This window comes from Xyrauchen texanus, chromosome 15, assembly GCF_025860055.1.
Source record: "Xyrauchen texanus isolate HMW12.3.18 chromosome 15, RBS_HiC_50CHRs, whole genome shotgun sequence".
Taxonomy (NCBI): Eukaryota; Metazoa; Chordata; class Actinopteri; order Cypriniformes; family Catostomidae; genus Xyrauchen; species Xyrauchen texanus.
The window spans coordinates 18,069,159-18,093,458 of record NC_068290.1 but is presented as its reverse complement, the minus strand read 5'-3'; the positions used below and the strand labels follow the sequence as shown (position 1 = coordinate 18,093,458).

Below are 24,300 nucleotides of genomic sequence, written 5' to 3'. Positions count from 1 at the left end.
CAAAGTTCTTACATTAAATGATAAATCGTGTTTTGCTAATGCTTTACTAAAAAGTCACATCATCCTTGATCACTATCAATCATCGTTTTCTCAAATCGTGACATTTCTCCAAAATTAATCTCACCACTCTAATCTAATGGTAAAACCGATGGGCGGGCCTAAGCAGTGTCCATGATCAAGTAGGCGTTGATCTGTTTATGCAGAGGCTGGCCTGTGCTGATGTATTACCTCACTATGACGTAATAGTGAGGAGGAAGTAGAGAACAAGCCATTTTGGCAACTTGGTTTTAATAAAGTCAGTTCTGAAATGTACAGTATGTTTTTATAGTGCTATGAACTGTTCTATGTCAGTATATCATAGTAAGTTTGATTTTTCAATTCATGACCCCTTTAAAGAGACAGGAGGTACAAACTGAGAATATGAATATGAAGAGAGGGGAGCAGCAATGTACAGTATGTTTTTTGAACATTAAAGCATGTAAACCTTTTCTAGTAGAACCAAAATAAAATTATGAACCTCTACTGTTCTTTACGTCTACTGTAAATGCTATTACCTCATACGCAATTGGCTATTAGACTCCAGTCACACCAGCTGTTTTGGACAAGTAATGGAGTATGAGTCACATACAAGGATCTCCAGTTCAAACGGGGCACGGTTTGGGCGTGGCTTGTGCGAAACTTCTGAAGAGAAACGTCCTAACCACTTCGGCCGATGGTGATTGGACAACAAGTGTGTCACTCGAAAATCATGGGCGTGTCCTGGGAGAGCTCGTTCACAATGTGATAGAGTTTTAGCGCAGTCTTGCTTTTTTAGTGACGTGTGTCAACTGTGTGTGCCAAGGGGCGCTCCGCACTTACCAATGCGATTAATGAAGAAACTGAACGTATTGAGGAGACACTAAACAAACAATTGGTTTCTCCGTTTCGTCTGTGCTTTATGAGCGCAAGCTCCGCAAGGAATCAGCCTTCTGAACGAGCACAAAGGAAAATTAAAAAAAGGACGCAAAGGTAAATGGACTATTTTCTCCATTGTCAGTAGCCTACTTAGATTTTTTTTCTTTGCCTCTTGTTATATCAAATTAATTCGAGACGAGGCAGCCAGCTAAGTTTATGTTGGATTTAGACACATTTGAGATATTTTGAAGAGTTTTGGAGGCAAATAATCAGGTATCCTCTCAGGTCGGCGAATATTGCAGTGGCGACACAAAGGCAGCCTCTAGGCTACTGCAAAAGACAGCGCAGTTCTGATGTTAAATATTGTTCATATCTGTGATTTGTTTGTTTTAGTTGTTGGAAATATACCCATATGTGGTTCAGAACGGGGCATTACTCAATTGTAGATTAACCACTGGATTTTTAATGCTATGCCATGTTGTTGACGGCGCAGCACTGGTCACGTTGATGAGAAACACATGTCATCGTTTATTTCTCACATTTTCGCTTTCCAGCATAACCTATATATGTAGTTGGATGTTTGCCAATGAAACACACTTATCGCGTCTGCGGTTAGGATCACTGAACGAACACCTTCCAGTTGTTTAGATAACACGCGCAGCACTTTCAGTCAGCCGGAGAGTTCAATATACAGAGATAGAGTCTTATCCCGGTCTGAAAAGATGGAAATGCTTTATTTGATTCACGTCGTCGGATCTTGTCTGTGGCTTTTAGATGAGTTTGGGCCAAAATATACAGATCCGAGAGTGAAGCATTCATAAAGCGCACCTTTGCCTACTGTCTGTGTACTGGACGGAGCAGCGCAGACTGACGCAAACATGCGTTCGTTGTGAACGGCCCCTTTATTTCCGCTCATAGTGACCAAAGTGATATTTTCAGCCAAAATACTTAAATTCCTACAAGTATTCTAGTAAATGTATATGATAACAAATTATGTGAAAGAAGCTTTCACAGTCATTTGTCTTTTTGTTTAAATTATTTTTTTTTTATCACGGTTTTTATTGTAATTACAATAACTGTTATTTTGGCAGAAACTATCTATAAGGTCCACACAATATTTTGTTTTAATTCTGTGACAGTTGTGGACAACGTTGGGGCAACAGTGTAGGTCTTGGTAAAAAATTATTACAAAAACTAGATTCAGAGCCATGATAGATTGCTTAAATGTGTTTTTGTCCCTGATAAATTTCAACGCTAAGCAAGGGTTTAGCCAGGAGGATTCATCCCTCTGGGTGCAGAAGGTATATTCCTTTTGTCAACCTGGAGGTTGGCTTGAATCTTGTAAGTGTTATTAAATAATGAACTCACTGAGCTGTCATTACCCATTTTGCTGTGGATTTCTTTCTTGTTTTAACGTTTTATAACTGTTTTTTAATGACTGGAGTTGGTCCATAATTGCAATATAAATGCTCTCTTAAATATTCAACCAGTATTTCTGAAGTGGCCCAAGTAGAATGTTAATGGGCTCTAGCATTATGGAAATAATGCCTAATTTAACTGATTCTAAGGCAGTTAAATATTGGTTGTTTATTCAAATTACCCTTGAGTAATGTCACTTTTTACATGTATTATCATTGTCCAGTTACATGACTATTGTATTGATTGAGGTCACCGTTGTCTTGCTGTTCTTTGGAAAACTCGAATTCACATTTATGGCAATTGTTAAAATACCGTCTTTTTTATTCTTGGATAAAAGTTCTGCCCAAATGATCAAAAAGCTTTCTGAAAAAAGTATGAAACATGAAATTGATATCTATATCATTCAGGCATTATGCTGACAGTTTGCTTTGGCTATTTAACAGAGAATAGTTTCAATCATTTAACTGTCATTTTAAAGCCAAACAATCTGGCAGCCAGGTCTCAACCCTTCTGTTCAGTGAGCACTGCAGCTGAAGGCATGATTTTGTATTAGCTACTAGTCTTGGTTTGATTATGAACCTTGTTTAAGCACTAATAATCCTCTATAACATGGGTCGGGAACCTTTTTTCATTAAGGAGCCATTTATTTTTATTTTTTTGGTTGAGGCATTTTTTTCAGAAAGAGCCATAACACAAACAAATTATTTACTATTTTAAAAACTTTTTTCAATAAAATAAAATGTTTGTATTGCCAATAGACTGCTTAAAAACAAACAAATATGCAAAAAATAATAGGTAACATGTTGCAATATGGAATTGACTACACATGCGGGTCTCCATAAAATTACTTCATTTTACAATTGTTCATGAAAAATTTTACTTCCCTTTTGAGCTAGGTGATAAGTAAAAATATTTTAATGATACTCTTATTTAAAATATAGGGATATCTGATGAAGGTCAACCACCAAGGTCAGTGAATATTTTTGCTTTATTGATTTTGCTTTTAAAAATTAAATTAATTTATTGAAACTTAAACAAAAGACATTTCTAAATTCAATGAAAAAGCTATTAAAATAACGAAGTGATTAAAAAAATCTTATATATAACCTCCTTCCCAAATCCAAACATTTGCCATCTCCAACGGCCTCATTTGCTATCACGCAAGCATCCGTCAATGACACCAGGTGAAAAATTAAGAACTAAAGACAATTATAAATGTAAAGATAATTATAATAATCATCATAATAAAGAAGCCTAATAAATTTCCTTCTGTTCCCAAAAGATCCTGCCAAATGTGTGTTCTTATCGAATGTGTTTGTATTGCGTTTTGGTAATAGTTTATGCTGCCTAAAGAAAAGAAAATAGAACACAATGTTAGGTTCAATGTGAATGTGTCTTGTATTACTTTATGATTGAATCACTTTCGTCTTTGTTTCTTTAATGTATAGATATATATTACTGAACCTGTAGAGTTGTGTTCACAATGTGTAAGAGTGAACTGCATTGTGGAAATAAAGCGAAATAAACTCTCAGTGCCTTACGAGATGATCGGAGATCATTTGCAGCATCCTCATAGACAACATTATTCTTCCAAACAGTTTTCAGTTGAATGAAATGGATAAAAAGGAGTGATAACTCTTTACATATGCTTGTTCGACGAGACAGGGTCCTTTTGCATGCCTCTGAAAAAACAGCGAATCTGACACAAGCATTGACAGTTTTTCTTTTGTCTGTTCTTAAAAATATAAGTGTGTTTCTTCAAGCACGTCTTTTTGACTAACAGCATTTCTTGTCATGTGTCACTCAGACGTTTTACAGGTCACCCACCTGTTGCGGGTAAATGAGCAAAATTACTCGCGCATGAAATGTATTTGGACGAGGAGCTTGCAAACTGGATTCAGCCTCGTAGCATTTTGCGGGTGGTAGGTGCTATATCACTCCCTGGGTGCACACAAAAAATAATGAACATTCAGAAAATCTCTTTTAGAAAATGCTCTTAACAGCTAAGATCAATAGTTATTGGGAAATGAGGCCCAGAACTCTATGCATGTGCGTGTCTTGTAGAAGCGCTTTCATTGCACTCGTGAACAGTAGAGCTCACTGTGCACACATCAAATCAGACAATTTTCTTCATCTGTTCTTCAAAATATAATCGCGTTTTGTCAAACGTGCATCTTTGTGTCTAATTTCTTGTAATATATCACTCCGAGAAGTCTTACATGTCGCCTTCCACAGTGGCTAGTACATCAGCAAAATACTTGGCATGAAAAATCTGCATTCAGCGGGTGTTCATTTCAAACCTTTTACACTAGGAGCAGGCTGTACGACAAATTCGGAAGAAAGGAAATCAAAACTGTCATTGACTGAGTTTTAAACACTCATGTGTTGGTGAATGGTGAGACACCCGAGGAGCCTCTTGATTTTTAACAAAGAGCTACAGGTTCCTGACCCCTGCTCTATAACCTAAAATTTAGGGATTGGCACGCGTACTCGAGTACCCAAGTATTCGGAAGTGACAGCAATGATTGATCATGAAAAAGATGAATGAAAATGCTTGACATGACTTTTCACTGAATTTGAAATTCAGTGACAACTACCTGACAACTATACGTATCAAAGATAGGCCATATTTAAAATTTTGAGATTAATTGCATTGCCATTTTCAGTGGTACATTTATTGTCAACAGAAAGGTCTCTTAGCAACCAATCTGATAAACGATGCTGCAATGCTAATGTTTGTTCTACAGGTTTACAATAAACAAAATACATTTTAATCCTCCATGTTTTGAACATCTGTCTCTGCACTAGGGTTGCAACTGACGATTCTTTTTATAATCGACTAATCGAACGATTATTCGACTATTCGGGTGATTATTGCATCGATTAATCATTAGCTCTTAACTGATTATTCAGCTTATGCCTGACTTAAAAGGTTGTATTAAATGTGCTTACAACAATAAAGAGGACACAATCATCTTTTAAAATACCTCTAAATGACATACACTGAATTAAAGGGAAAAAACTACTTGGATTTTTATTGTTTAATTAATTAAAAATTTCACTGCAAAAAATCCTATAGTTATCAAGTGTTTTTGTCTTGTTTTCCATTTAACATTGTCTAAAAATCCTTAAAACAAGATACATTTACTTGAGAGGCAACATATAAGATATAGACTTGCTTTAAGAGAATGTAGCCTATCTTAAATATAAGTGTTATATTTAGCATATTTTGATGTGTATTGTTTCACTTGTTTATACTTCTGCCAGTGCATTAAAGAAAAACTATACTCATATTCTTCATAATTGCTGTAAAAGCAAGTAGAAATATCTTCTATATTGCTTCTCAGGTAAATGTATCTTGTTTTAAAGATTTTTTGATATTTTAAAATATTTAAATATTAAAATAAATTAAATATTATATTCCAAAAAAAAATTATTCTGCAGTATAGCTGCTTAAGTAAATGTACATAAAGAGTTTTAGATATTTATATTAAAAAACAAACCAAAAAATACATAAAAAAAATTATAATTTTGCATTGTATAATGGGCTAAGACTACACCTTGACTTTTTTGTTCGCTTGATTTCGATCCATCTTTAACTCACAAAAAACAAACTCTTTCTTCTTTATAGAGCTGCGTATCACCGATTTTCTTCACCATAAGATACACATCGTGACACTCATATTATAATTCACTATGTCTCGAGCAATCACTATAAATAAAATCTAGCTGCAACAAGCGCGCGCCAGTGATGAGGGTCTCCGCGCGAGACTGTATCAGCCAGGAGAAGTTTGAAACGCTCTCATGCTGTTTTTCACACGACTCATATAAGTGGCTTTGACCGCATAGACAAATGCCAGTTTCAGAGTTTATGCTTATCTATACAGCCCGCTTCCTTATTATTTGAACTTTAATAAAGGATGCATTAAATACAGTATATAATGGCACAGTGTTTCCTTTTTAGACACTCTTACAGGCAAGATTTGCTCAAGCGGAACACAACAACACTTCTGTATTTTCTTATTTAGCATTTTTTTATTATAATATTCTGCGATCTACATCGCCTTAATCAGTTTGGAAAGTTTGTAGTGCGTCTGAACTGTGATCTGTTCTTTCTTCCTCTCCACAATCAAGTGCGAGCTGAAGTGCTGCTCTCCCGTGTCATCATTAGCATTTCAAAAGATCTCATGTTGTGTCAAATGAAATCAGACGACTATTCAACAATAAAAAAATGTTACGACAATTTTTATTGTAGAAGTTGTCGATAATGGTGACAAATCGTTTCAGCCATACTCTGCATACATTTGCTAAACAGGTTTTATTGTCATATAATGTACAAACTTTGACTAATTAATATATATAATATAATATTATTTAATATAATTGAAGGTTTATCATTGACTGTAAATCTCCCTTTGGTGCTGACATGTTTGCGTGACTCACTGGCATCTCAGTGAAATCAGAGCTGAAGATTTCCTCACGAGTTGTAAGTCCAACATAAAGTGCTGTTCCATTTTAAGTCTAAAAATCCAAGTTAAATGGGAGGAAGCATGAATCATCACAGCAACAAACTTCAACAGAGTGCAGTGTGACTTTCTGTCCAGAGCAGAGATGGTGAAATATTTCTTTCAAACATCTAGATGGAGCACAGTTGAATGTAACAGAATGCAGGGTATTCACTACTATCTTCAGCTAACACAGCATTTTAAAAATGCGATTATTATGGCGTCACGGAGACCATGGTTAGCAGATATATGGTTCAGAAACAGTGGTGCACACTAACTAAACTTATTACGGTAACCTGAAGGAACAATTGAGATGCACGTTCTGAGCATTGTTTTATTGAATTGACCAGCGAGTCTTTATGTGATGACAAAATATTATGCATTACTGTATATTTGATTATGCCCTCTTTTGTACTTATTGTAACAGACAGCATTATAACAGCTTATGTTAATGTATAGATGTTAGAACAAAGAGAGACAATGCTGCAGCCAAAGACGTATGACATATATGTACATACTGTATTTGTACATGTCTGTGTGCCCCCCAAAACTGAGTACACGAATAGACAAAATGACCCCCCCCCCCCCAACTGAATACACGAATAGACAAAATGACCAAAATGCCTATCCCTACTATAATCATTAACCTGCACATCTACAACACGATGAATATTTGGAGACATTTGGTGGTCAGATATGACACAAGGCATTTCCTGCAGAACCTCTGGTTTTATCTTACCCCTTTTGGGCAGAGGTAATGATGCATATAGCCTGGGGTGTAATTTTATTTCCAATTTCCTTTCCTGTAGTTTTGCCCCAAATGATGTTATGCTAGCTGTGCGCAGTGAATGGCTGGGTGATCCAATGTCTCTTAGGGTAATGAGAGCTAAAATAGCCTTGGTACTATGATTGGATCAAAGCCATCTAGCATTGTTTTGTTTTTCTTACTATTTCATCATTCAAGGGCAATTTACTTTAGAGGTTTGTTTCCTTAGTTTGGTTATTCATAGCCATTTTTTATGATGGATTGAAAGTCTAGAACGGAACAAATGAAAGTCCATTTTTGAACAGAATCAGTTCTTTTTCCGCATTTGAATCTGGCTTGAATGAACATATGTACCTGTTCTAGACAGGCTGGGCGACACAATGGATTACTTTCAATTAGTTACTCTGGGGAGTTCACTTCGCACTATAATAGCCCCTCATTTTTCATGTTGATTGTTGTAACCCATAGCAACAGGGTAGCCAATAGCTGGAAGATACACCTGGAGGGGAGGTTATGAGGCTGTTGAGAATATGCTGTGGGGTGCAAGTATCAGAGCTTTTTGTGCCTGCCTGGTTGCCTCTAGTCCAGTGAGGGGTCTCATACCCCTGGGGAGTGAATTATTACCTGCCAAACATTGGGCCTCTGCATCCATTATGCAGCTCTATTGCGGGGGCAGCCAGCCCCAACATGGCAGAACAATCAGTCGGCATTGGGTTTCAAACCTGGCCCTCTCTCCTTGGGTGGGTAACTTGTGTTTTTTCAGCCATTACAAGTGTCTCTTATGGTTACGTTTTGGGAATGTTAGGATGCTTGCACAGAGATTGTCCCAGATTGGTCCCAGTATTGGTTAATGGGATGTTCTGAGCACATAATAATTTGCTACAGGAATTCTAAATAGCTTTAAAGGTTTAAGATTCCATATGAGAGGTCATCATGGTATCTTCAGTATGTCAGGCATAATTTGATGTAATTAATGGCATTGTTGTGCTAAACCCTGTTATGAAGTTATTGGTGGTTGAAGACTTTAATTTGTCACACATTTTTTCTGCCAATTTGGAGAAGCTCCTTGTGGTGGCACAGTTACTCACCTCAATCTAGGTGGCAGAGGACAAGTGTCAGTTGCCTCCACTTTTGAAACCGTCAATCCACGCATCTTATCACATGGCTCGTCTTGCATAACACCACGGAGACTCCGCATGTGGAGGCTCATGCTTCTCTCCACAATCCACGCACAATTTATCATGCACTCCATTGAGAGTGAGATCAACTAATCGCGACCACGAGGAGGTTACCCCATGTGACTCTACCCTCCCTAGCAACCGGGCCAATTTGGTTGCTTATGAGACCTGGCTGGAGTCACTTAGAACACACTGGATTCAAACTTGTTTTTTTTTTTTTTTTTTTTTTTTGTGACTTGAGACTCGAGAGGAGGAATTTGTCACACTTTAACACTTGGAGCAATTCTAGTACCTCTCAGAATTACTTCAGAATCCAAAAACCAAACTGTCTATTCATTCTGTCACTACTTGCTGAGCTAGCACTGGACTGCAAAGTCTGAGTGAGAATGCACTGAGTCCAATGAAAAAATAAAAGGAGTGATGCAAGCTGAGAGAGAGAGAGCAAGAGAGTAAGATTGGACTCCACTTTGGACGAGTTACAGGCCTCAACTATCAGCTCCCTTCTGCCCTTGGACCGACTGCCTGGCATTCAACAGTTTGTAAGCCATTTTTCTGAAACTTTAACCTCTTTGTCAAACATCATGCACAGAACCACAGCAGCCACAGATGGAAAGAGACAGAGAACTGGCCATTCCTGCAAAGCACGCTGCGATGGAATGTGTCCAGAGACTACACAAAGACAGAGATGTGTTTGGAAATTAGGAAAGATTAAACACAGAAAACAGAAAAGCAGATCCTGTTCTGAGTACAACAGCTTTGTTCAGCACACATGACATTTCTGGCGTTTCATTCATTTCCATTAGTCTAATCTGTTGCTTGTGGGTGCTGAAGTTAGAACAGATGTCCAAAGCAAGGATGGTTGTTACTATGACAGGTGTCTTTTTTTTGTCCTGGCAAAGGCTGTTGACACCCAAATAGTAATGACAAGCAAACAAACAAAAATATCTGTACAGAAATGTACTTACAATGGAAGTCAAGGGAGTAACACAATAATCTGATAAATAATTGAGATTATAATTACAGCTGAGAGAGTTAAATAATCATGCAAATTGTCATGCTATTCATGTTCATTTTCTGTTTAAAATTCACCCACTCCTCTTTCTTATATTTCTATTAATCAAAAACAGTGTCAAAATGAATGGTTTTCATTTCACGTTAGAGCAGGCCTCATCCACGACTGGTGACAGACTCCACCCTAATATCATAGATCCTCCACTGAGTGATCTACACACAGTCCGCCATTTTTTTTCTGCGCTGAGCAGATACAGTGAGAAGAATAATGTCTCTGCTTTATAAGCATCATAAGTGTTCTGTTGTTGGCTGTAAAAGTGAACATAAGAGTCTTCATGTACTCCTGGCATCAGAGCCACTGAAGACACAGTTTGTTTTTGAAGGAAATTTGTCCTAAAACATCCAAAAATGTCTGTATGATTGTGCAAATCATTTTACACCGGACAAGCATGGATCAGTACCAACTGTTCGTGTTCCAGCTTTATATCCTGAAGATGTAAGTATCGCACTTTATGTTTTGTGATTGTTTGCAAATCACCTTTCCGAATATGCTTGTTAGCTGATTCCACGGCTTATGCAGCTAAAGTTACCATTGTCTCTTATTGTATTCATGGAGACCAGAGCTATGTCAGGGGCGGGGAGCCGCAGCTCATTTGCATTTAAAGAGACGCATGAAAACCGTGTTTTTGATTCCACTCAAAAAGAGGCATTTACAACATGGTATAATAAATGATCCGTGGGGTATTTTGAGCTGAAACGTCACAAACACATTCTGGGGACACCTGAGACTTGAAATAAAACTATTTGTATGAATTGATACTTAACAAGCAACTATATGCCCATTTTTCTTAGAGGTGTAAAGAGAATTAAACTCATGTTCACACTACCTTTTATATGCGAAAAAAAGGCATTGCCTACACAAACTGACCTCTTTTAGAATCTAGAGCTAGCTGAGTAATGAGAGCTGAATGATAACAGCTCAAAAGCACTGAAGTGTGTCATTGTTTTTATTATTATTTTTCTCCTTTCCACCTGATTATGGAGTCATGATTACACTGTTCCCCTCATTTGAATATTCAGTCATATCCCCAGCCAACAGACTCCACCACACAAATGCTTTTTTTGTGCTCATCACATTGGTATTTAGAATTCAAAGCTAAGCTCACTTCCATGGGCAAATGTGTCCAGGACATGACTTAAGTTCCCCAGCCACCATTTGGAATGGTGGTAGGAAGCTGCTGCAGCTCTCCTTTTTAATTACTGTTCCCCATACATACAGCCCAGATAGCAATAAGTCGGCGGTCCGCTGGCGGTGCGCCGGCGGCAGTAGAAGCGGCAGAATGGCGATATCGCAAACACGTTTGACGGCGATCTGCCGGCGGCAGCCGCTTTTTAAAAGCAGCAGCCGCCTTCCTACCGCCTTCGATACGCGGACGGCCCGCTGGCCAGCCGCCGCTCCGCCGCCGTTATATCGAGGCGGACCGTCGGAGAGCAAACGCTTTTCGAGCGATCTGCCGCCACTTATTGTGTGTGTGTATGTATATATATATATATATATATATATATATATATATATATATATATATATATATATATATGTATAGCATGCAGTTTATCAAGAATAATGATTGATCAAACCAGACAAATTTCCATTTGGCGTTTTAATTCCACATTTCAAAGTACAGAAACAAGATGTCAGATCACTGAAATATAAATAACAGAAAAATACAAACATTATATATACACACACACACACAAGAACATGCAGGTTTCCAATTTCTTTTTTTTTAAAAAACACTATTGTAACACTTACAATAATTGTTAATAATATAAAGAGGTCAGCTCTGGGATGAAAAGAATTACCAGTAAACATAAGCAATGAGGATATTTGGTACCAAAGAAAGTGCAGGATACCAAATAAATTGAGGTATAACATCATATTTACAAGTCATTTCTAACAATAGGTTAAGTGGTAATAATTTAGAGTAAAGCTCTGGAGTAGAATATACCATTATAACTGCAATGCTGACCTGTGGCACAAGGATTTACAAGCTATATGTAACAATAGAATAACAGTTAAGCACTGTGATGGAATGAAAGTATAATTTTTGGTACTAGTTAATGTGCAATATCAAGTATCAGAGGTATGAAATAGGATTTACAAACTATAATAGAATTGTTAAGCACTGACGGAATGAAATAAGCCAATACTAAAGTCACGGTAAGTAGAATATTTGATACCAGATAATGTGCAAATATCAAGTATTAGATGTATAATCTAGGATTTACAAGCTATATTTAAAAATAGAATAGTTAAGCACTGTAACAATGAAATAAGCAGCAAATTGTATATGAAATAATTGAGATCTTTGGTATCAAGGAATGTGCAGGATAACAGGTATAATATACATTTTGACATTCAACTTACACATGACAACAAGTGGGAATAAATATAATTAACAGCAGAAAATCTGGCTGTAGAGAACACAGCCAATCAGAATATCTGAAGAGGTTGGGGACTGTGTGGCGTAGTGGGCTAAGAATCACCGGTTTTCCCGACCTCCAGAATGAGGCAGTGCAAATTAGCATATCTTCAGTGATTCCTCGTGCGCCTGTATAAAAGGACAAACCATCCCATATTCATCCAAGGAGCTGCCCTCAAAGCAGGGTCACGAGAAAAAAAAAAAAAAAAAAAGAGCAATTTCCACAGTGAACAGTGTGGATTGGGTGAGTGTAGTCTGACACTTTTAGCAGGCTTTTTAGGGGTCTTGATGTTACTGACTGCAGGATAAAGAAAGGGTTCCAGTTGTCAGTGATGCTGGGGTGTCAGTAGTCAGCCTAGGTTTAAGGGGTCGGCTGTGGGTCCCTCTCAGCTGTCGCGGTGCCTTTTCCACCTTCATGTTCAGATGCTCCTTTCAGGTAGCGTTAACCTGGATCAGCCTCATCAGTGGCATCCTGTGTTGCGGGTTCTTCGGATGGCTCCTGTAGAAAATAAAGATCTGTCATTCCATTTGAATGGCATAAGGTCATACACATCTACTTAAATATAAAAAAATATCCAACTTACTTTGAACAATGGTCTTCAGGAACATGTCTCTAAAACATGCTTTATCCCCTACACCAGTCCAGGTTGTATTGATGGAAAGGTGATTAGAGAAGATACTCTGAAGCATTCAGCCACACGGTTGTCTTTAGGTCCCTCCCACATTTGATTGCCAAAAACCGAAGCTGAAAATACAAAAAAAAACATGTTACAAATTACATTTCTCTGAAGCTTCTCATAAATTTAAAATGTGACAGGCTGTGGATTCAGACTGTAGAATATGAAGTGTACGATCTTAATTGTACTTTTTAGATTACCCTATACCGTTATAAGCGAAATCGGCACACTTACAAATCATTGCTGGAGCTCTTTATCCTGCCTCAAACTGTTGTCAATCAACGCCAAATCTTCCTGGGTGTCTAGGGGAGTAACAGATCCCTGGCAGGGATAACTCTCCAACAGACACATTGGCACTGAAACGTTGCAGCATAGCATTTTGTCGATCCATGCTACGCACAACATCGCCAAATTCCAAGGCGTCGCAGCATTAGGGTTTGATCTGCACCTACAGGGGTTCCCAGAATAAAAGAATAAAGTAGTCAGTCCTGGTCCTTCAACTACTAAACTATGACATTTATATCTAGGTCTACTACATGTACAGGTGGCCCCAGTGGGAATTAAACCAACAACCACAGGTGTTGTTTGCAAGTTGTACCCGATTGCCCAGTCGTGAGCAAATGTCTTCAACATTGTCCCAACTTGCTTCACCTGCTCTTGAAGCGAGCAGCTGTCATCTGGGAAGTAACAATATATTGATTAGCAATACACTAAATATAATAGTAATATAATATAATCACAATTATCATACCAGTAACTTTCCCTGTAATTTCTATCCATAGTATGTTATGCATGGCATACAAGTTCATAATGAAGAACCCTTATGATAACATCAATTTCATTTTTTTTCTTTGAAGCAGAATATTTGTTTGTAAAAGGGAGGAAAAAGAAAATGAAATATTGGTATACAGATTTTGGTTGATATATCATACTGTACAGTGAAATGTGCTATTGTTATATCCCTACTCACCTGAAGGACGGATAGATCAGGCAAATCTCCAGTCAGGCCTTTGTAGAGTGTGTGCTCCTGCATATCCACAGGTATTTTAATTCAAACATGCAACATATTGTAATAAATCTACAATATTCAGCCGTTACCTTACACCCTCGGTTGTTGCTCTACACTTTTATTATATTAAATACTTATTTATATAGCTTGCTCACTGTATAATCATGATAGCCTAAAACTTATAACACAAGATTGCATCTTAAACGAATGACTGAGTTGAAAACTTGAATAAGAACGCATTTTACACAGAGGGGACCAGCAAGGGAAACTTACCTGCCTACAATAACTGTTTTCATTTGATTTGAGTTACATTAAACATGAATAACCTTAGCCGAGTCCCCAGGAACATCGGGCTATTAAAGTAACAAGCCTATAACTGCGGTCTTATTAATTCTAGCTTCACCATACACTCAAACTGTGAGGTTTATCTGCTTTTACTTACATTGCTCTGTACATAATATACTGTTTTTTGTTCTTTATATACAGATTGTATTAGATTTGCACTACGTGTGTGTATGTGGGTATGTATGAAGGTGAGTGTATGTACGTATATGTATAATTATTTATTTTGTGTTCTTTTTGTTTTTAATTACCTATGTCTTGCTGCTGTTTTTTGGTATTGTTTGTATTGTTGTTGACTGGTAGCTCCTGTCACCTAGACAAATTCCTTGTATGTGTAAGCATACTTGGCAATAAAGCTGATTCTGATTTTCTCATGGTCCTGTAACACAATGCCCTGACAGTGACTTCACCGGTGTCCTGATCTTTATTAGAAACTGAGAGGAGACCAAGTTAATATAATTGATATCACAATTATCACAAAAATTAACAAACAGTCTGCTTTAAAACTAAGAAAAAACAAGCTTCTATACTAACGTTACATTAAAAATGAACACGTGGCGAACTAGCTTAGCCGCTATCTGCCGGCACAACACATTAGATTAAAATACTTACCCTTGTAGTTGTGCAGATAACTCGATATGTACAGTTTAAAGCCCTTGTCCCTCTTGCTTGTCGGAGCAGGGGACCAGGCATCAACAATGCGATAAACATCGCTGACGCGTATTTTCGGAAGATTCTGGAGACATCGAGTAAAAAGACATTTTGGGCGACGCGCAAATAAACCGGAAACAGATATGGCGACAGCGGAACTTCACAGTTCAGTCTTTGTCATGTGTTTTAGCAATATATTTTTTACATTTATAATGCGTTTAGATTTTTTTTATTGCCTTTACAGGGACTTTAACACTTTCTTAAACATTTGTACAGGTCATAATTGCAAAACCTGTAAAAGGTAAAATAACAAAAAAAATCGAGGTTGGAAAAAATGTAGACATAAACGAAATTTCTGCGCAACTGTGAAACCAGAGGATAATTTCGCTTTTTCATTGAGTTTATCCTTCACGTCAAAACAGGGATTTTCATGTTTATGATAGATATCACCATGGTTGCAAATTAATAAAAAATTAAAATATACCCGATATTTTGGCCATGTTGCAGATGTCTTTCACTGTTCACTGATACAGGTATTGGTGAAAAGTCTAACTCATCAATTTATTCTGCTAAATTGTTCATACCCTGTATTAAATATCTATTTTAAAACCTAATCAGAATCAGAAAGATATTTATTGCCAAGTAAGTTTTACAAAAAGGAATTATTTTTGGTTTATTGCATGTCTCAATGTGCATCAATCAAAGAAATGTAAACAATTTTCACCTGTGCATAAATAATTCAGTATATTGTACATATATTACTGTATAATCGCTTCAGAGTTTCAAAGTAATTTAAATGTCATTTCCTAAACCTTACCTTATCATGGAATCAAGAGTCAAGAATCTGTTATAAACCCTAATGGCTTTGGAGCAAAAAATAATAATAGCCAACATGGCTGGTCGATTTTGAGAGTCTAAGCTGTCCTTGTAGGCTATTTCAAAGCAGCTTGCCGCCGGCCGGCCGCGGTCGATCTCGCAAGAAATGGGAGTGACGAATTCGGCGGCAAACGCTTCATCCCCGCCAGTGGGACGCACCTATAGCCGACAGCTTGGGGACGGCGGCAAAAAGAAGCCGTGCGGACATTTTTTGCTATCTGGGAGGTTATTGATTGTCTCATTCCGGGGCATGGGTTTGAGGTTGCTGTAGATTGTGCTTTAAATGATCTCTTAATCCCTTTATAATGGAACAACTCTTCCTGCTACATTGATTAGCTGCTTGTGCTGGAATTGTTGTGCGCCTTCAACTTTCTAATCCGGTTTTAAACTCTCAGGGCTCCTTTATAACATGTTTATTTCCCAGAATGCCTGCAGAACAGACCTCATTGTAAGTGTGCTTTCTCTTGTGGTGGAAGATAAAGCATTGCTCATACATAGATAATCTAATAGAGGTTATTATGAAGCCATTTATGTTGCTTCCATCACCCTCTAATGAATTTAGGCCTAGACGATGGAATCTCATTTCATGTGGTTTCAAATAACGCAGCATGAAAAACACCATATTCTCCTGCAATGATTCCCAGTTTTTGCGTGTATACTGGAACTGCCGATTGTTCTTGGAAAGTTCACAAAACTCCCAAACTCTGGGATTAGGAGCAAGTGAACACAAGCACAAATGGAGAGACTCAAACATATAAATGGAGAGAGAAGAGCAGATGTATTTGATAAAGAAAGAACACTTATTTTCAGGTATTTAGCATTACCAATGGTGTCTGATGGAATAAAAACATTTTGAATTTGGCTGAAAAAGAAAGTGAATTATGTATATTATATTACTCTCATGACAGTGACCTTTAAGAGTGTCAGAATGTTTCAGGTTTGTTTGTGTTTTGGTTTGCAGTCACTTTTATAGGCAGCTATAAAGAGTGCATATGTTATGGATTCATCAGAGTTAGGGCTGGTTAAATTACTTGACTGCCTTGCTGCATGTTTTAAGATGAAAATTTTTATGGCTCCAAAGAGTGAAATGGAGCAGGAAATTACAGGCTAAAGATAAGGAAATTCTTCCCCTCGGAGTGGCGTTTGGAATCCCAAGGTACCCCAACATCACATGTCACTCATCCAAGACTAGTCGCATTCATGAACCGCATAATGCAGCTTTGATGTGAGAAATAGAAATGAATTTTGTGTGTGTGTGCGCAAGTGTGCGGTCCATCTTCTGGAATATTTTAGACTATTTTCACACTTGGTTTGATTGCTTGGTCTGAACCAGAGTTTGATTCTAACCCCCTCTCCCTGGCCCAGCAGGTCCCTTTTCACATTGTACCTCTGGGTCTGAACAGCAGTACTTTTGAGCCATGAATGTGAGTACTAGTGGCACCACTGTAACTAGATAATGATTTGGCATGTGAGGTTTCAGGAGAATTTTTACTGTTTTATTTAACTATATGCCTTTTGGATTTACAACCAAGACTTTGCTCATTACGGTACTTGCATTTACATGCAAGCAGCTTTCTGAAGTCAATTTTTTGGTGACAAGCAGCTATGTGAAATGCTTTATGCTATAGTAAATTTGGCGGGAGTGTAATTTGTAAAGATGCAGTCAATAGCGGTTCACTCCTGCAGTTAGGAGTGATTGTTTTCATATGAAATGTGTACCAAAGTTCACATAAACTGTACCCCTGACCACCTCTTGAAAACTTATAATTTATATAACAACCTTTAATTTTTAATTATTAGTAGCAAAACATACTCTACACAAGTAAACAAATGATGATGTTTCAGTCCGCAATTCTTAAAACAACGCAAGTGCGTGTTGAATTCTCAATGTTGCTGCAAGAGGTGTGATAGTGGACATCAGTGTGAACAACTGTCAGCTTCTACAGTGCATTTACTCTTTCAAGTCAACTGCTGTCATGGCATGAGAATATTGCTGAGGAAGTAAGTTGACATCAATAAGTTTTTTGCGATACCCGAATAACAAAACATGAAATTTTTAAGGTTTCTCTATCACCCCCCTTGATTACTGATGTTTGTTACTGCCACAGAAAGCTCACAAAGTCTAGGGCAAAACGCTCACATTTGTGTATATGTACTTGCGCAAATTATGTTTCTGGCCTAGCATGACCACTTACACTGTTTGCAAATCACTCCAATTTCCAAGTCCCCTATAAATAGAAAGTCTTGCATGACCTTTGTAGATATGGTCAAGGCATTCCTGCATGGTTCAGAGAGAAAGAAGCTGATCTGAGAGACTTTAAAGCTCAGTATTCGACTTTGTGTGCCTGAGCCAAGTTTTGTGAGTGTGTGCGTGTAGATAACCAGGTTTTGGTTTGGGCCCTGTCGAGTTTTAGATTAGAAACAGGCATCCCTCTTGCACTATGTTTCTGCAAACGCTCTTAAAGAGACAGGTGTTATTTTTAGGACTTGCTGTGGAGGCGGGGGTCTGATTGAACTTGAGGGAAGTGGTAAAAAAATCACCCCCTGGCCCTCAGCCAGAGTGCTGCTCCAAACACCCCTCCCCCCCCCCCACACACACACACACACACACACACAAACACTCCCATCCTCACATTCTTCCACTATGTCCCACTATTAACCATATGATGACTCAACTACGCCTTCTTGTGTGGGCAGGAGACTGTGTTTATGTAAATTACTTTCTTTTTTAGTCTTTTATCCGTTCAAGCTATTTGTGATATAAATGGTACCACCAAATATCTGTTCCACACACAAGCACATTTCTGGTGTAGTGCTTCAAGGCTGTTTCATTTGATCTCGCTTTATTGCTTTCTCACATTATCTGTGTGTTGGTCTGCGGCTCATCCCTGTGGAGCAATCTCTGATGTATGAAAAACAACTTGCCATAAACACATTTCAACCACAGAGAGTGATATTACCCCTAATGTGTCTTTCACTACAGGCTTATATCCAGATTGTCTCTCGCTTCTGCTCTTTCTCTGCCTCTCTCTTTTCTATACCCCTCTCTCACTCTCTCTCACTCTCTCTCTAGTCTCTAGTGTCATCAAATAGTGATCACAGTGGATATAACTGGGGGCGTTCAAGACTCTGTGAAGTAATCAAGTATGCTATCCCTCCCTCCTGCTCAGTTCCCTAAAAATATCTCCAATGTATCTCATCATCATAAAATAACTGAAAGATGGGGAAGAACTGTGGGTTTTGGGGAAGGGAGGGGACTGGCCCTTTCTGCTTCTCCAAATTGTAACACTGTTCCTATCAAGGCGGATCGGAATTTAAACCTCTCTTCCATGTGAATTTTAGTTTTTCTATTTCTGTGGCATTGTGCTAAGTAGCCGCACCCACATTTAAATCCTATTGGTCCTTTATTAAATATAAAATGTGTTCTGATTGGCTGTAATTGGATCATGTCACACACCATTTTTGCTTTCAGTGTGGATAGACAAACTTTCGCCTCACGCAGGCCTGGTAAGGACATAGAGTGGTTGACTATAGGGTGAAAATGGGTTTACAAATATATTTAGGTCTTATTGTCTTTGGGATACTTTGATTGGGATATGTTTTTTGTTTTTCTCTGTGAAGCCCATCTTTGTTGCCTTTTTTCAGTTTCTCCTGTCAACTGTCATTCTTGAATGAATTGCAGTCATATATGGGGAAAACAAATAACAAAAATGTTCTTAATGGTATATCTGTGCTTTAGGAGTTCCAAAAATGGTAAAACCTTCCAGAAAGTTCCTTTGCATTTCTGGCCACTTAATTAACTGGTGGCTGAAGCATACGGTACGTGTCCATTGTATGTGTCCCACAAAACATGCTGAAGAAACCATTCAGCCACTGTGAACCAGAGCAGTTGGCAGTGATGCAGCTTTCAGTTCTGATTTAGATTTCTTTTGGTACAGTTCTCAATTAGCATGATAATAGTGTGTAGATTGGCTGGAAGAGCTAATCTCATTCCTCTTGTGACTATTGGCAGCTTATTATCATACAGAATACACCATCAGTTAAACTAACATGCTGAACTGCTCTATAAATCGCTTATACCACCAGCAGATGGGAAAGGGACAATGGGATATTGTACTTCACTTTCAAAATATTATGTTTCTTTAGCGGAATCATTTCCATAGCTATTATTCTGTTGTAATAGTTTCCTGGTGGGACCTGTATAAAGAATTGAACACTTGCCACTGCAGAGTGGGCAGAAAAAGAGAGCGAAAAAGACATCGAAGTTGTAGGTGGAGGTTAGCAGTGGAAATAATATATTCATTCAAAAGTTTGATCTTCTATTCTGATTCTGAATTTGAGTTGGAGGAATTCCTGTGCAGTTTTTCTTTCAGTGGAAATTAAGGTAGCAGAGTGTGCACTGAGAAGCTATTTGCCCTCGCTGGGTGCATCGGGACAACCCTGCAGTGTTTTTAAGTGAAAATGCTTTTGAAAAACATTTAACCTCTGTTAGACAAAGTCTAGGCCTACATATTCCTCTTTACACATTCTAACAGAGTTGAAAGGTTAAGTAGTAGTAGTAGTGTGTCCTGAATACCAAAGCCGTTGATTGAGGGTAGATGACTGGGGTCAAATCGTTTGCTCTCTAAAATAAAGAGAGAGAGATGAATACAGAGCTGCCCATGTCAAACATCTTTTCTGGTGTTGTTCTGACACCCCTTGCAGGGCTGAAGCAGAAACTTGACCTACATCTCTGCTTTTAATAGGGAACGGAAGCCACTTCTGCCAGCAACAGCTTGTTCCTGGCCAAAAGTGGTAAAAGGTTTGCATCTCAACAATGACCTGAAACATAAAGTCCCCAGGGCTTCCCTGGTGAAATGGACCATGTCTCTACTTCATCAAGAAACAAAATATAAACTTCAAGAAATGGAGCTAGACGTCTCTGACTATGGATGGGGTCATGATCATGTACAAGTTGTCCAACAACCAACTAGTTGTTAGGGATACCTTGTCTTGTTTCACTGTTGCCCTTTTGTTTGCCATTTTTGTCACTTTTGCATTCCTTAGTTTTCACTTTTGTCCCTTGTGTAACTCCATAGTCTCTCTGTTAGCGTTCGTGTTCTCTGTCATTGTTTTCACCTGTCCTCATTAGTTTACCATTGGTTTCTGTTTATTCACCTTGTTATCCTGTTTTGAGATCTGTTGTTCATTGGTTCCTGTCTTCCCTTGTCTTTTATTTAAACCCTGTCTGTTTGGTCAATCACTGTCTATCGTTGTATGTTGTTAGCCTGGTATGTATCCTCCTGCCCGAGTTTTCTAGTTTATATTTTGTTTCCCCATTGTGGGCTTTCCTTTGTGTTTTGTCTGTCTACTAGTCAATAAAGATAACTGCGTTTGGATCCTCAACCTTCGTCTGCCTTCGCTGCCTCATTCATTACACTAGTAGATTCATGAGATTGACATGTTTATCTAGATTTATTAGTATTTTTGTTGTTGTTTTGAAAGGATAGTGGTGGTGCTTTAAAATGTAAAAAATTATATAAAATTAAAACAAATTGTGTGTTTGCATCATACTGCACTTTTGCAGTTAGACAGTTTGCAAGATTAGCAGTACATCAACTGATGTCTTTGGTTGTTACATGTTTTTAGTTTTTTTTTTGGTTGAGCATCGCACTACTAGCGTTGCATTTTAAACATGCCATATGACAACAGTCCAACTTTTTATAATGTATTCAAACCCTCTTGCATTCTGTTTCATTCCATTCGGCTCCATCTAGTTGTTTTTAAAAAACATGCAAAAATATGTCATATGTAATCACCCCCTAAGAAATGTCTCCAGTCGGGGTTAGGTAAACCTGAAACTAGCCTTATTATGCATGACTTCCTAAGATCAATTAGTGGAGTTATAGTTCCGCAAACCCACTATCTAGACATGTTTGAATATGTGTAGTTCTGGTCATTCCTACTGGAGGATGTTTTGAGAAGATTTAATGAAAGCAACACTTTGAATCAGATAAACCTTATTTTGCCAGTCAAAGATCTTTGTGTTTGATGTTAATTAAGATGCCTGTTTTGGTGCTCCGTGAGGACCATGCAGTGGAGAACAATTATGATAATCTAACCAAAGTGTGATAAGACCAGAAACTTGCATTAGTTGGGATATAACCCATGAGATTCTGCATTCTACTCGAACAGTGTGTGTGTGTGTGTGTGTGTGTGTGTGTGTGTGTGTGTGTGTGTGTGTGTGTGTGTGTGTGTGTGTGTGTGTTTTTAGTAAGTTGAAGTCTTAGATTTATCTTTGGTAATACTCCCCGTTGATCTCCTCTCTCCAAATCTTTATCTGAGATGATGAGACCTCCTGCTTAGGGCTCTGACTTAATCAAACTTCAGCGGCTCACCTCACAGACGAAAATCAGCCATCCCTTTAAAGAACTCCACTCTGTTTGGGAAAAATGCTGCATGAATATGCTGCACTTGTGGTTTCAACGGATTTGGTTTGTTTCTTTAAATAAATGCTAAGAAGAAGCCAAAAATCAAGCATGTCAGTATAACTGTATTATAAAAAGCAGCAGTACTTGAGTAGAGCACGGTAAAGCTCATTGTTAAAGTTTTGAAATAAGACCAAGCCATGCTGGAGTAATAAAATCTCTCTGCTGTTAATCAAGGCACATAGATGCTGGAATGCTGCCCACATCTCTCTCAGATTTGTTTTGTTATGAAGGTTTCCAGCATTTACTTATTTTCACATTTCTTTTTCTCTGTTGGAAATAAATTTAGACTTGGGTGAGATTCTTTCTGAATGACCACATGCTCATTTTTAACAGCAGATCATTCTAAGTTCTAAACTGGCAGTAAGGCTCTGGCTGAGCTCCCAAAAAGCATTGCATAACCTCTAAATGTAGTTATTGATTCACTTCAGTTGTTTTTCTCTATTCAGTTGTTTTTTCCTCTATTCAAAGTAGGATATGTAAAACATAACTGCATCTTGAAAATTTTTAAACATGGATTTTCTTTTTAAAAAAGGGGTTGGAAAAATCTAAAGAATGGATGATTTAGTTGTTAGCCCTTTCCTTCCCAATAGCCTCGGCATGAACTCGGAGAAGCTAAAGTTGACCAGCTGGCCAGGGCTTTTATCTGGGGTTGTGCTTTAAAAGCTGTTAAAGAATTTTGGCGAGACACCACCAATATTCCTCTTACTACAGACCTTAGGTTTAAAAGGACCACGTTTAAAGAAACATTCTTCTGTTGAAATGCTTTTTTATTGATCCAGACACAATGTACTTTGTGGTGTTGGATTGTTGGATCAGATGTTCTGGATGTGTAAAGTTAATTCTGCTTGAATCGATTTTTTTATTTTATTTTTTAAATCCTCATGTTCTGTTAAGACCAGTGTCAGAGATTAGTTTGTTTTCTAATTAAATAAAAAAATGCTGTGTGTCATCCTTTCACATTAAATACTTAATTTTAACCAGTTCATTAACATTAACAAGGGGTGAAATGCATAAATAAACCTAGAATATAATATTAAGAACTAGCCGTTTAAGACGTTGAGTGATCTTTACCAGAGCATTTTTACCCCAGCATTTAAAATGACAGGGGTATTTTTCCCCTCGAGCCCCCCTAACTTTTGACCCTGCTTGATACCCAATTATAGTAATGTCAAAATAATATCTTTGTATTTTTCCTTTAAAGTATTTTAATCTGTTCCTCTGATCTAATGTTTTGACACAAAGTGGACATGAACTAGTTACGCTCAGAAATAGTAACGTTGATTGGGTTTGGGGTCAATTTGGCCCAAACAAAAACACATTGTTTATTCATGTATTGTCTTGTAGACCCCAAACATAGTAATGTAACATTTTTATGGAGGACGTTTGAAGCATATTATCAAATTAAAAATGTGTTTATTATCTTTTCTTATATTAAGAAAAGTCATGAAGGATCAACCTGATACTTGAATGTTAAGTATGTTTTTTGAGCTATTAATTTGGCCTTGGGGTCATTAGAGTTACAAAACATAAACCGAACAAAATAATTAAAAAGACCTGCAAAAGTGAATAAGCAACCAGGTGATCGTTTTATGGCTGTCACTTTAGATTCAGAAAGGAGCAATAGAATATCTGTCAATGCTTTGTAAATATTGGATTTTTGAATAATTGCCACATTCACAGTCTTGGGCTGTTCATTATTACTTTAGCCATGTGAAAGACATATAACAAATGAAGGTAGCACTCTATAATTCTCCAAGTTAAGAGGCTGCTCTACATGAGCATAACTAATTCACGGTACCCTGAAGGGGATTTGCAAGTTGAATATCATTTTACAATATTAAACACGGACGTTATTATATCAATTTGTCTTTTTTGTAATTTATATTACTCTCTGGTGATACCAGCAGTTAGATTATCACATTTATTTCTTACACAGTTTCCTAACCAGGCACAACACAATAAGTTTCCAGCATCAAGTAATTTGTCTGTCAGCAATGAAAGCGGAAATGCTTTTGGGAC

At 37.7% G+C, this 24,300-nt stretch overlaps 1 protein-coding gene across 3 annotated transcripts in view; it reads left to right on the top strand.

Annotated features, from left to right (window-relative positions):
- The first annotated feature begins 819 nt into the window (after window positions 1–819).
- Window positions 820–24,300, top strand: part of LOC127655705 (semaphorin-6D-like) — a 204,289-nt gene continuing 180,808 nt past the window's right edge. For all 3 annotated transcript variants that reach the window (XM_052143648.1, XM_052143647.1, XM_052143643.1), the window contains exon 1: window positions 820–1,008. The gene's annotated coding sequence lies outside the window, so the exon portion shown is untranslated. The remainder of the gene's footprint in view (window positions 1,009–24,300) is intronic.